Source organism: Lactuca sativa, chromosome 8 (genome assembly GCF_002870075.4).
Source record: "Lactuca sativa cultivar Salinas chromosome 8, Lsat_Salinas_v11, whole genome shotgun sequence".
NCBI lineage: Eukaryota > Viridiplantae > Streptophyta > Magnoliopsida > Asterales > Asteraceae > Lactuca > Lactuca sativa.
Window position 1 is genome coordinate 168,041,252 of NC_056630.2, and position 11,624 is coordinate 168,052,875.

Consider the following 11,624-nt stretch of genomic DNA (forward strand, 5'->3'; position numbering starts at 1 on the left):
TTTTTTTTTTTGTGTGTGTGTGTGTACTGTCCATGAGCCTTTAAAAACAATTTCAAGGAGCACAAACAAACACCCAACATCAGATCAGATCTACTTCACAATCATATACTAATGCAACTAAGCAAAAAGGGATGTTAATAATATAATAAATAGAAAATGGTCTAAATTCTACCCACAATAATAGAAGGTAATTATATAATCGTTTTCTCCTTGTCATCATAATTTTGCAGACCTTCAAACTTACATATAAGCTTATCAACCGAATCTTTCAAATTTGTGAGTTCTTGCTTGCCCTGCTTCAACACTCATTAATTAAAAAAAGCCAAAAAACAGACGAAAATGAAACACGATTATAATATTATTTTTAAGGACTAGAAAAATGGCATCGTCTTGTGGTTAGTTTTTTAATAATATTTTAGTTAATGCATAGATAAAGAAGTACGTCCATGCTACTTTGTCTCTATACCGTAATGTTTGATCTATTTGCTGATTGATCCGTAAAAATAACTAAGGATCGATGCAGAGATAAGATAATCAACTTACGTGACTATAAACATGGGTAAGCTTCAAAAATCTATCAATAGTTTTTATCAAAAAATAAATAAATAAATAAGCTACCATCAGCAAGTGATCGAAAGCAGAAATATGGTAGTGGTGACACAAATATGGTAGTGAAAACTATAACCCGCTAATCCATAATAATATATCATTGACAATTTGTAGCAATAGAACAACTTAGGAAAGACTGTGTAGTACCATTTTAGAGTTCAGTGTGTGGTTGAGGGAGAAGGTAGGATCGAAAATTGGTAGAACCAAGAAGGATCATTGTTCTAAACCTCAGTCCAAGAGTTGCATGAAGCGACCAATATGCCCCTATAATCATCTTTATTACGCCAAATACAGGAAAGCAATAAGAATATAAAATATAAAAGAAATGGTTGTTATTCCATCCAAATCCCATCAAAATCAATATCATTATGCATTTCCATTGTTCTCATTGTTATACACGATTGTACACCTGTAATGTGTACCATAAGTTTAGGTATGTTGCTATTATAGGTAATAAATATCAGTCATCGGTAATATGTATTGTATTGAATTTAAATCACGTATGCAATATATATATATATATATATATATATATATATATATATATATATATATATATATATATATATATATATATATATATATAGAGGTAAGTTCAATTGAGAAAAAATAAAAGGTTGAGAATGGGGGAATCATTCTCAGCCAATCATTTTATATATATAAAACACATTTAGATTAAGTCATTAAAGACATGCTGTTTTTCTGAATCGTTCATTCGTTCTTCATCAACAACATCTGTTATTCATTCATATGGATCGTTCCGCTGTTCTTCATCAACATCATATCTTCTCCATCAACATCATCTGTTCTTCATCAACGTCATCTGTTCTTCATCAAAAAAACATCAAAGTCACCTGTTCATCATCAAAAAAACATCGACACTTCATAAAACATCAATTTTTCATCAAATATCTTCGTTATTTCATCAAAATGTTGTGATTCATCATCAAAAACATTTATTCGTACAATTAAGTGTAAGTCGTGATTCAATCTTGCCCAGTTTCATTGATGTCAAGCAAAATCGATAAACATAATCCATATTTATCGATGTCACATCATTTTGCGATCACCAGTCATCGAAACTTCATCAATCGAACATTCACCAATATCAAAAAACAGATAGCAATCGAAAGTGCATCAAGAGAACCATATATTTGAAGATTTTTTTTAAAATCGATTTTCAGGCTTGAAAAACTTCGTTTTTCATAAAAAAAATTCACAATTTTTGATCTAAACCTACTGATTATTGATCAGTTTTGATTGGATTTGATTTGTGTTGTAATTATTGGCTTCAATTGTTAATTTTTTTACCATAATTATATAAGTTAATTTATTTGCACGTCAACTGTTCGATGAAATGCATAAACTAAATATATCACGTAATATTCACAAGTGAATACGTCTTTACACGAGAATCAATGTATGTCTTTTAAAAATACAGAGTAACTATGTAATTCATATGTGAATAACATATAAAAATTATTTTCACATGCGAATACATGTAATATCCACAAATGAATACAGGTAATATTCATAAATGATAATGTATTTTTTTCGAAAAAAAAAATTGTTTTGAGGTCCTAAACAAGTTTGTAATTCATATGTGAATAACATATAAAAATTATATCTGCATGTGAACATATGTAATATTCACAAATGAATATATATATATATATATATATATATATATATATATATATATATATATATATATATATATATATATATATGTAATAATCAAATGTGAATATATATGTATTATTCACAAATGAATAAAACTATCAATAAAACCGAGGACTACAAAATATATAAAGTTAAAGATAAAAAAAGTATTTGATAAGAAGGTATATTTATTCACATACAACTAATCTTTTTAGGCTAATAAAATAATTATATAAGCATATATATTTTTATTAATGTTATATTCATTTGTGAATAAATGATAACTTTTTTTTCGGAATATTATAAAAATAGAAAAACGTCATTTTGAGGCCCTAAACAGTCCCGAATTGCCGAAAAACACCGTACGTCACGGCGAAGCGGTGAGTTTTGTAAATCGCACCATTTTACATCAAATATGCGAATTTCGTCCAATTCCGAGACTAAACTTCATTACGGCAAATTGTTTTGATGATGTTACTAAATTTTCATTCCTACTAATGATGACATCATCATGACATGCTATGTATTCATATATGAATAAAGTTTAGAAATCATTACGACATATTTACTGTTGATGTTACTAACTTCCATCCCACTAGTAAAAACATCATTGTAATCTGTTATTTGTATTTATGTGAATAAACTATACATGTATATTTATTTATTTTGTGAATACAACCTTTATATATAAAAATAAACAATACACTATACGAATTGGTTTGTGAATAGTTTTTTTTTTTTTTTGTATATTGTAACAATATTATTTTACATGTAAAATCAACATTATACTAAGACAAACAACATTGTATTGGTTAATGAATATCATTTGCATTTGAATTTGAATTTGAATTTAACACGATCAAAATGAAGAATATATTAAATTGTATAACATTTACACGTGAATATAAAAACATATTGTCTTCGTCAATGATATCTTCTCAATTACGTCAACCAATCGTCAACCACCAGGATGTGAACAAACCATTGATTGAAATATTATTCTTTTATTAAGTTATAACGATACCTGAAAAACATGTGAATACACATAAAAAATGTTAAAAATATACTTTTAGTTCATAATAATAACGATTTATCACATTCTAATTATCACATGATATATTCACACATGAATGTATAATCATATGTGAATATTATATGATATATGTTGCTTATATTGTATATTTACATGTGATATTACATGGTATATTCACAAATGAATATTACATAGTATATTCACATATGGATATTATATGGTAGATTTACATGTGAATATTATATAGTATATTTACTTGTGAATATTACACATTCTAGTCACATCTAAATATTGCATGGTATATTCATTCATGAATATTACACAGTATATTCACATATTAATAATATATAGTATATACACTTGTGAATATGATATAATATATTCATATTTAAATATTAAACGATGCATTCACTTGTGAATATTACATAGTATTATCAATTGTAAGTATTAGATAATATATTCACTTATGAATATTAAATGATATATTCATATGTGAATATTACACAGTTTATTCACATATGAATATTACATAGGATATTAACATATGAATATTACAAGGTATATTCACAAATATATATAATTTTTATATGTTATTCACATATGAATAACATATAAAATTATATATTTGTTTTGTGTTTTAATAATCATATACTGATTAAGGTGCGAAAACATATTCATATGTGAATATAACGTGGTAATTTAATTTATGCATTTCATCAAACAGTTGGAGTGCATACAAGTAAGCTTTTTCAAAAATGCTAAAAACATGATACTTTGACTATTTAAAACTTACAAAATAGTAGATTGATAGAGAATTATATGAAATTTTTCAAAAAAAAATGATTTGATGTTTTTCTAACCTTAATTTCGAAATTTTGTTTGATGATTGATGTTGAATGAATGATATGAAGTGAAACTGTTGTTGATTATCGATGATGTTGATCTAATGATACTGGGAGTATAATTAATCGTAGATGTTGAAGATATGCTCGTAATCAAGCAAAATTGAAGGTTGGATTGAAAGAACCAAAAGCGAAATTTTTTGTCTACTGTTGAATGACGTTGATGAACGTGTTTTTGACGAAGATGGATGATTGGTTAACACTGGATGATGTTGATCGAGGATTTAATTGAAGAAATCTGGATGATCGTTGAAGTTTGGAGAAGAAATTTGGATGATGAACAATTGAGTAGTAATGAATTTGAATTGCTATCAAATTATCCACAGTTACGTATCTGTGATTGAAGGATATCATATCATATTTACAAGTTTGTCACCGTGTATTTTATGTTAAGGTGCTAATTAAATGATTGGCTGAGAATGATTCCCCCATTCTCAACCTTTTTTTTTCTCAATTGAACCCTCCTCTCTCTCTCTATATATATATATATATATATATATATATATATATATATATATATATATATATATATATATATATATATATAATTCATATAGTTACACTTTAGACCCTATAATACTAAGTATTATTATTATTATCTAATATCCATCGCAAGCTAAGGTTGGGAATTAAGCCGCAACTTGGATCGTAATAAGAGAAAGCGTTGTGAAGACAAAGGCCTTGTGAAGACGTCAGCAGTCTGATCGTTTGTGTTGATGTATTGAACCGAGAGTTTTCCTTATGTTACGCTTTCACGAACAAAGTGGAAATCCACCTCAACATGTTTGGTGTGTACATGAAATACAAGATTGGCTGAAAGATAGGTAGCACCTAGGTTATCACACCACAATGTAGGAACAGTCTTGAGAGGAACACGAAGTTCTCCCAAAAGAACTTGAAGCTAAGTAAGTTCGGCCACCGTATCTGTTAGGGCTTGTGATTGTGGGAAAAGCAAAGGCGGCCACAGGGGGATAAGAATAAGTGGGCTTAGTATAAAACTTCTGGAGAAGACTTTTCCAGAGAGCATGGGTGTAGGCATTTTTTTGATTCAATAGGAAGTTGTGAGAATGCATTTTCCACCAAAAAAGAAAGGGATAAAGGCCTTGTACTCAGTCTCTATTGATGACCGAGAGACAGTGCGTTGTTTGTGAGCAGACAAGGAAAAAAGATTAGAACCAAGATATATCGCATAACCCCCGGTATATTCACGATCATCTAGACAAGTAGCCCAGTCTGCATCAGAGTAGGCTGTAATGGAGGGGCCGGTAGTATCGGTATAGGAATGAAGCTTTAAATCAGAGTGACATTGTAACGTCAACCCATAAGACGCAGTTCCTTGAAGATACCGTATGATACACTTGACAACAGACCAGTGATTCTTTGTGGGTGAATGCATAAACTGACCAACTTTGTTAACTACAAACGTGATGTTTGGCCGGGAAAGGGCAACATACTGGAAGGCACAAACAAGTTGTCTACATTGAATAGGGTTGTCAAAATCTTTACTGTCACCGATGACTAGATTGGCATTTGTATCCATTGGAAAGGGGACCGGTTTTAACATAGGAGATTAGAGGTGGGGATGGCGGGTTCAAATTGTGTTTGTGTAGTGGTGGACGAGGTTGTTTGGTGTTGGGGCTGACGCTCATAGGTATGGTTAATGGAGGTGGAATATTGGTTGAAGACACTGGAATTGTCAAATTAGGTGGAGACTGATCTGATAGTGGTATAGGATTAGGATATGACGATACATATGGATCAGAAATAGGTTGTTGTTGTTGGTCACCATGATGAAGTTCGTGGTATAGGATTAGGATATGACTGATCTGATGTTTCATTAAACCAGACATGACAGGCAACATAGATGCATTCAGTAGATAGGTCAAAGCATTGATAACCGTGATGTGAGGGACTGTAACCTAAAAAGATACACAGAGTGGAATGAAAATCCATTTTATGTTTCATTCCATGATGAAGTTCGTGAGTTGTAGATTTAGAAAAGGGATATGATGTTTCATTAAACCAGACATGACGGGCAACATAGATGCATTCAGTAGATAGGTCAAAGCATCGATAACCGTGATGTGAGGGACTGTAACCTAAAAAGATACACAGAGTGGAATGAAAATCCATTTTATGTTTGTTATATGGACGAACGTGGGGATAGCATTGACAACCAAATACTTATAGAAAGGAGAAATCGGGTGTGTGATGGAAAAGGTGTTCGAAAGGCGAGGTGTTTTTAGTTGTTCGTGAGGGCATCCGATTTATAAGATACACAGTATTTTCAAAGGCAAAATGCCAAAATCGGTTGGAACATGAGATTAGGTAAGAGCCTAGCTTGGATCATATGGCGGTGTCATCTTTCATAAAACCATTTTTTTCACTTGTATGTGGATACTATAGTCGATGAATGATGCCAAGATGAGAAAAAAATTAGGAGAGGTTCCGGAACTCCCCAACCCAATCAATTTGAACGGATTTTAGTTTTGATTGAAATTTTCAATCGACCGTAACAAGGAAGCGTCGAAAAATAGGAAAGACATCAGATTTTAATTTTGAAAGGAAAAACCACATAAAACTAGAGTAGTGATCAACAGAAAGAAGAAAATAATTATGATCATCGCTAGAAGTGACAGGTGTTGGTCCCCACACATCACAAAACAGAAGATCTAAATTATGTGAACTTTTGTAAGAAGAAGATGGCAAATGTAGCTTAGATGATTGATGTGTGTAAAACCAACTAGTTTTAATCCTACTAACTCAGACACAAAATAAACACACGAAAGGCAGTGTACCTATCGATTAGTAATATAGTTCAAGCAAGTAGGGTATCGAACACAGGGAACGGTAAACAATTAAAATAAATGCTAATATTATCTAAATAAAAAAAATAACAAAAAGGGGGTTTTCTCTAGTTTTACAAGACTAGGAACGTAATTAGAATAACCAACACACAAATTAACTAACTAGCAACTAAAACAATTAATTACCAACTAAATTCAATAGTAAAGAGGACTTCTGTTTAGGTACGACTCATTTGTTCCCATGGATGATTTTAATGTATCAGATTAATTCTTCATTGGCTACCGATTAAGATAATTAGGTTCACGTTCGCTATTCCTAATTCTTAGAAAACAAATTAACTCAAGCAATGGCCAGTTGTCTAAATTAACGGGTTTCCTAGATTATTGATTCGGGTTAAGTAAGACTTGTAATGGTTAATTAAATTGACCCTTCAATTAACCTATTGCTGATGTTCATCAAACAATCTCACACATTAACTTACCTATCTTCTAGTTAATTCTAGTTTCACATTCATTATTCCTAGACATACAACTATGTGGTCACAATAAATCATATGAAATTAATAACTAAGAGATGTTCATACAACTTAATTACTAATTTATTAACAGAAGAATAGTTATTGTCAACACATAAGGTTCTTTAACAAGCTTAACAAAACATAATTACCAATTAAAAATAATCCTACTCAAATAATCAATCCATGTTCACAAAATTGTCTACCCTAACAGAAGAATAAGTTTTTAGCTCATGATTGCAGTAAACATAAACTCAAAAACGAAATCAAAGTATGTAAACATGATTCAAATCAAAAAGTTACTAAGAATAAACCAAAATTGTCTTGATTCTCTTCACAATTGAATGTAGGGTTGATTCTTTAGTTCCTCACGACCTAGCAGCACTTCCAATCATTTCTCAGCCTCCTAGGGTTTCTCTCCATGCTAGGGTATCGATCTGAAAGTCCCTTTATATAGATTTTCACAAAACAGAGGCTACTCGGCGAGTCCAGTGACCTACTCGCCGAGTACATCACTTAAAACCCGTGTACGGCAAGTCAGCGCGTCCAGAATCGCGAAAGTTCGATACAACTCGCCGAGTAATCGACCCTACTCGCCGAGTACGTTTCGAATCAGCATTTTCTCAAAACACGAAACTCGTCCGAAATTGTGTCTACTTTTCAGAACATTTTGAATCTCGTCAATCGGAGTTACGGTTCATGAGATATGGCGAAAACACTGACGAGGGGTCAAGCTGTCCAGCAACATCCTTCTTTCTTCAAAATCCAAGATCCAAGCGTCCAATCGCCAATTCCGCTTCCTTTTCCATCCGAGCATGTAATTGTTGCTGAAAAATGAAATTATAAACTAATTAAGTACCTTTTGTTCATTAAATGAGATAAAATCAACATAAAGTATTAAGATAATGCATGAATTTTATAACTAAATATGCCCATATCAAAATACCCCACACTTGACTTTTGCTTGCCCCCAAGCAAAACTGAATTTTAGTACACTAATATTACATAAGACAATCCCAATCGAACCCAGCCATTATGCCAAGACCGCAACGCATGCATTTGTGTCTATAATTTTCCTAATAACCCCCCATACTCCAAATACTCACAATCCTCATAAACATTCGCCCACTTTTTTCCGAACAATGCTCATTTTATGCATCCCTCCGAATCCATCCTCAGAAAACCTCTTAACCTCAAGGTATTTTTGGTTGAGCAACCCAAGCATACATAATCTAGACAATTACAATTTATGATACCACTATGGAGCTCTTTTGGAATTCTACACTTCTTTGATAATTTGATCTTTGATATCTTTGAATTCACCAACTTGTATTGACTTTTGGCATCTTCAACTTTTTTAGATTTCTTGGAATTTTGATCTTTTGATCTTCACTTTATTTGCTCCAAAATTCTTATAACTTTTCTTGTAATTCTCTCTCTCTCTTTTTTACATGTATACCTCACTCTTTTTTCACTCAAAACCCTACATGCTTAAGCAAGGGCGCTCAATCTCAACCTTTATTGGCTAATGATAAAAATTTTCCTGGATACATTTCAGGTTTAGGCTGCTAAACATATTGCATCCCTCAGGCTGAGCGAGGTCGTGTTTTTGTCCCATGATTTCACTAGAATAAGGAAGCCACAAATGCACTAGAACGTATATAGGCTCAACTAAACATTTGAGTTTTCATGCAATCATCAAATATAATACTAGCATGATCCCTAATTGCTTTACCAAAATTTTCTAAATTAATCCTAGCAAATTTTATGCAAAATTTTAAAATTTATCAAATATTAACTAAAATTTTAACTAATTTAACCAACCCCCTACGCCACACTTAATTTTTGCAATGTCCTCATTGCATATTATGCATGATAAAGAACAATAAAAATAAGAAGAGAATTGGAACAAACTCCCCTGGGATAGTAGTGGCGGGGTTGATATTTCTTCTCTTCAGCTCCATCTTCAATTGACTTTAGACATGGGAACAGCTCATCCATGTCTTGGGTGTCAAAGTCTCGTGTGGTATAGCCTTTATAAAAGCTCCAAATATAAGGGAAAAACTCTTGGTAATGCTCGGAAAATGATCTTCAAAGAATAGAACCAATGCCCATATCAAATGTCATCAAATCTTCAGCTCAAAAGTAAGAAGAATGAGCGACTCATCGAGTAAGTATGTAGACTCGCCGAGTTGAAGCGTAAATGGCAGAAGAATCATGAATTTTCACATGGACTCGGCGAGTCCATAAGATGCACTCGGCGAGTAGACCGCTGTGTGACAAAAATTTTATTCTGCCCAAGTCCGTTTCTGATGTATGGGGGTTATATAAACTAATAATTTCCCTCATTTTTCTTCAGGGAATAAACACTCTTTAACCCTTCTATCAGTTGGACTCATATCTTGACTCAAAACTTCGTTTCCTCTCTCGCCTAGACTCGATTTCTTGCTTCGTCAGCCTTGACTCTAGACCCTCACATGCATCCTTACACTCAAACTGAAAAGATCAAAAACAAAAACCAAGTAATAAAAAAAACATTAAAAAAAAATCCTAAATTATCCTTAAACACTAGAAGTTTAGAAAGAAAAAGAAAAGAAAACTCTAATGACGGGTTGCCTCCCGCAAGCGCTTCTTTTTGTGTGAGTCTTTAGCTGGACTCCCAACTTAATAGACTTCCAATAAAATCAATGTCATTCCATCCATTGCATTAAATATTTTCTTTTGACCAATGTGTAAAATTTGGCTCGTTTCTTCTAAAATTGGCCAAACAAGCTCGAATTCATGAAACCCAACAATCTTGACAAGGGTTGGAACCGGTTGGATACTAATAAAAAATGGATCATGCCTCAGAACTTTCTCCAAAGTTGGAGTCGTCACCCCATGCTTCGAAACACAAACCGGAAGAACATGGGACCATGTCGTGGTAATGGTCAAACCACAACTTGGTTCCTGCAATTCAACTTGTTCTTGTTCTTCGTCTGACCTCTCTGCTAGCAACCTTTGCAGCTCCTCCAAGTCTCTTTCTGGATTAAATTCATCATCTTGTAAATCTAGCTCTTGTGACTCAGATTGTTCTTGATCGTTAGACAAGATGATATCTAACCATCTATCAAATTTCTTCAAATCTTCATCCGAGTCATAATCCTCATCTTCCTGCACTACTTCCTCAAGAAAAGCATCAAAAGCATCGAGATTTGGAAAATACATAATAAAAAATAAAGATAAAAATTAAACTAAATAAAAAAATAATCAATAAAATAAAACCGATAACAATTAGCAAATAAAATTAACTATTTGAACCGTTCCCCGGCAACGGCGCCAAAAACTTGATGTGTGTAAAACCAACTAGTTTTAATCCTACTAACTCAGACACAAAATAAACACACGAAAGGCAATGTACCTATCGATTAGTAATATAGTTCAAGCAAGTAGGGTATCGAACACAGGGAATGGTAAACAATTAAAATAAATGCTAATATTATCTAAATAAAAAAAATAACAAAAAGGGGTTTTCTCTAGTTTTACAAGACTAGGAACGTAATTAGAATAACCAACACACAAATTAACTAACTAGCAACTAAAACAATTAATTACCAACTAAATTCAATAGTAAAGAGGACTTCTGTTTAGGTACGACTCATTTGTTCCCATGGATGATTTTAATGTATCAGATTAATTCTTCATTGGCTACCGATTAAGATAATTAGGTTCACGTTCGCTATTCCTAATTCTTAGAAAACAAATTAACTCAAGCAATGGCCAGTTGTCTAAATTAACGGGTTTCCTAGATTATTGATTCGGGTTAAGTAAGACTTGTAATGGTTAATTAAATTGACCCTTCAATTAACCTATTGCTGATGTTCATCAAACAATCTCACACATTAACTTACCTATCTTCTAGTTAATTCTAGTTTCACATTCGTTATTCCTAGACATACAACTATGTGGTCACAATAAATCATATGAAATTAATAACTAAGAGATGTTCATACAACTTAATTACTAATTTATTAACAGAAGAATAGTTATTGTCAACACATAAGGTTCTTTAACAAGCTTAACAAAACATAATTACCAATTAAAAATAATCCTACTC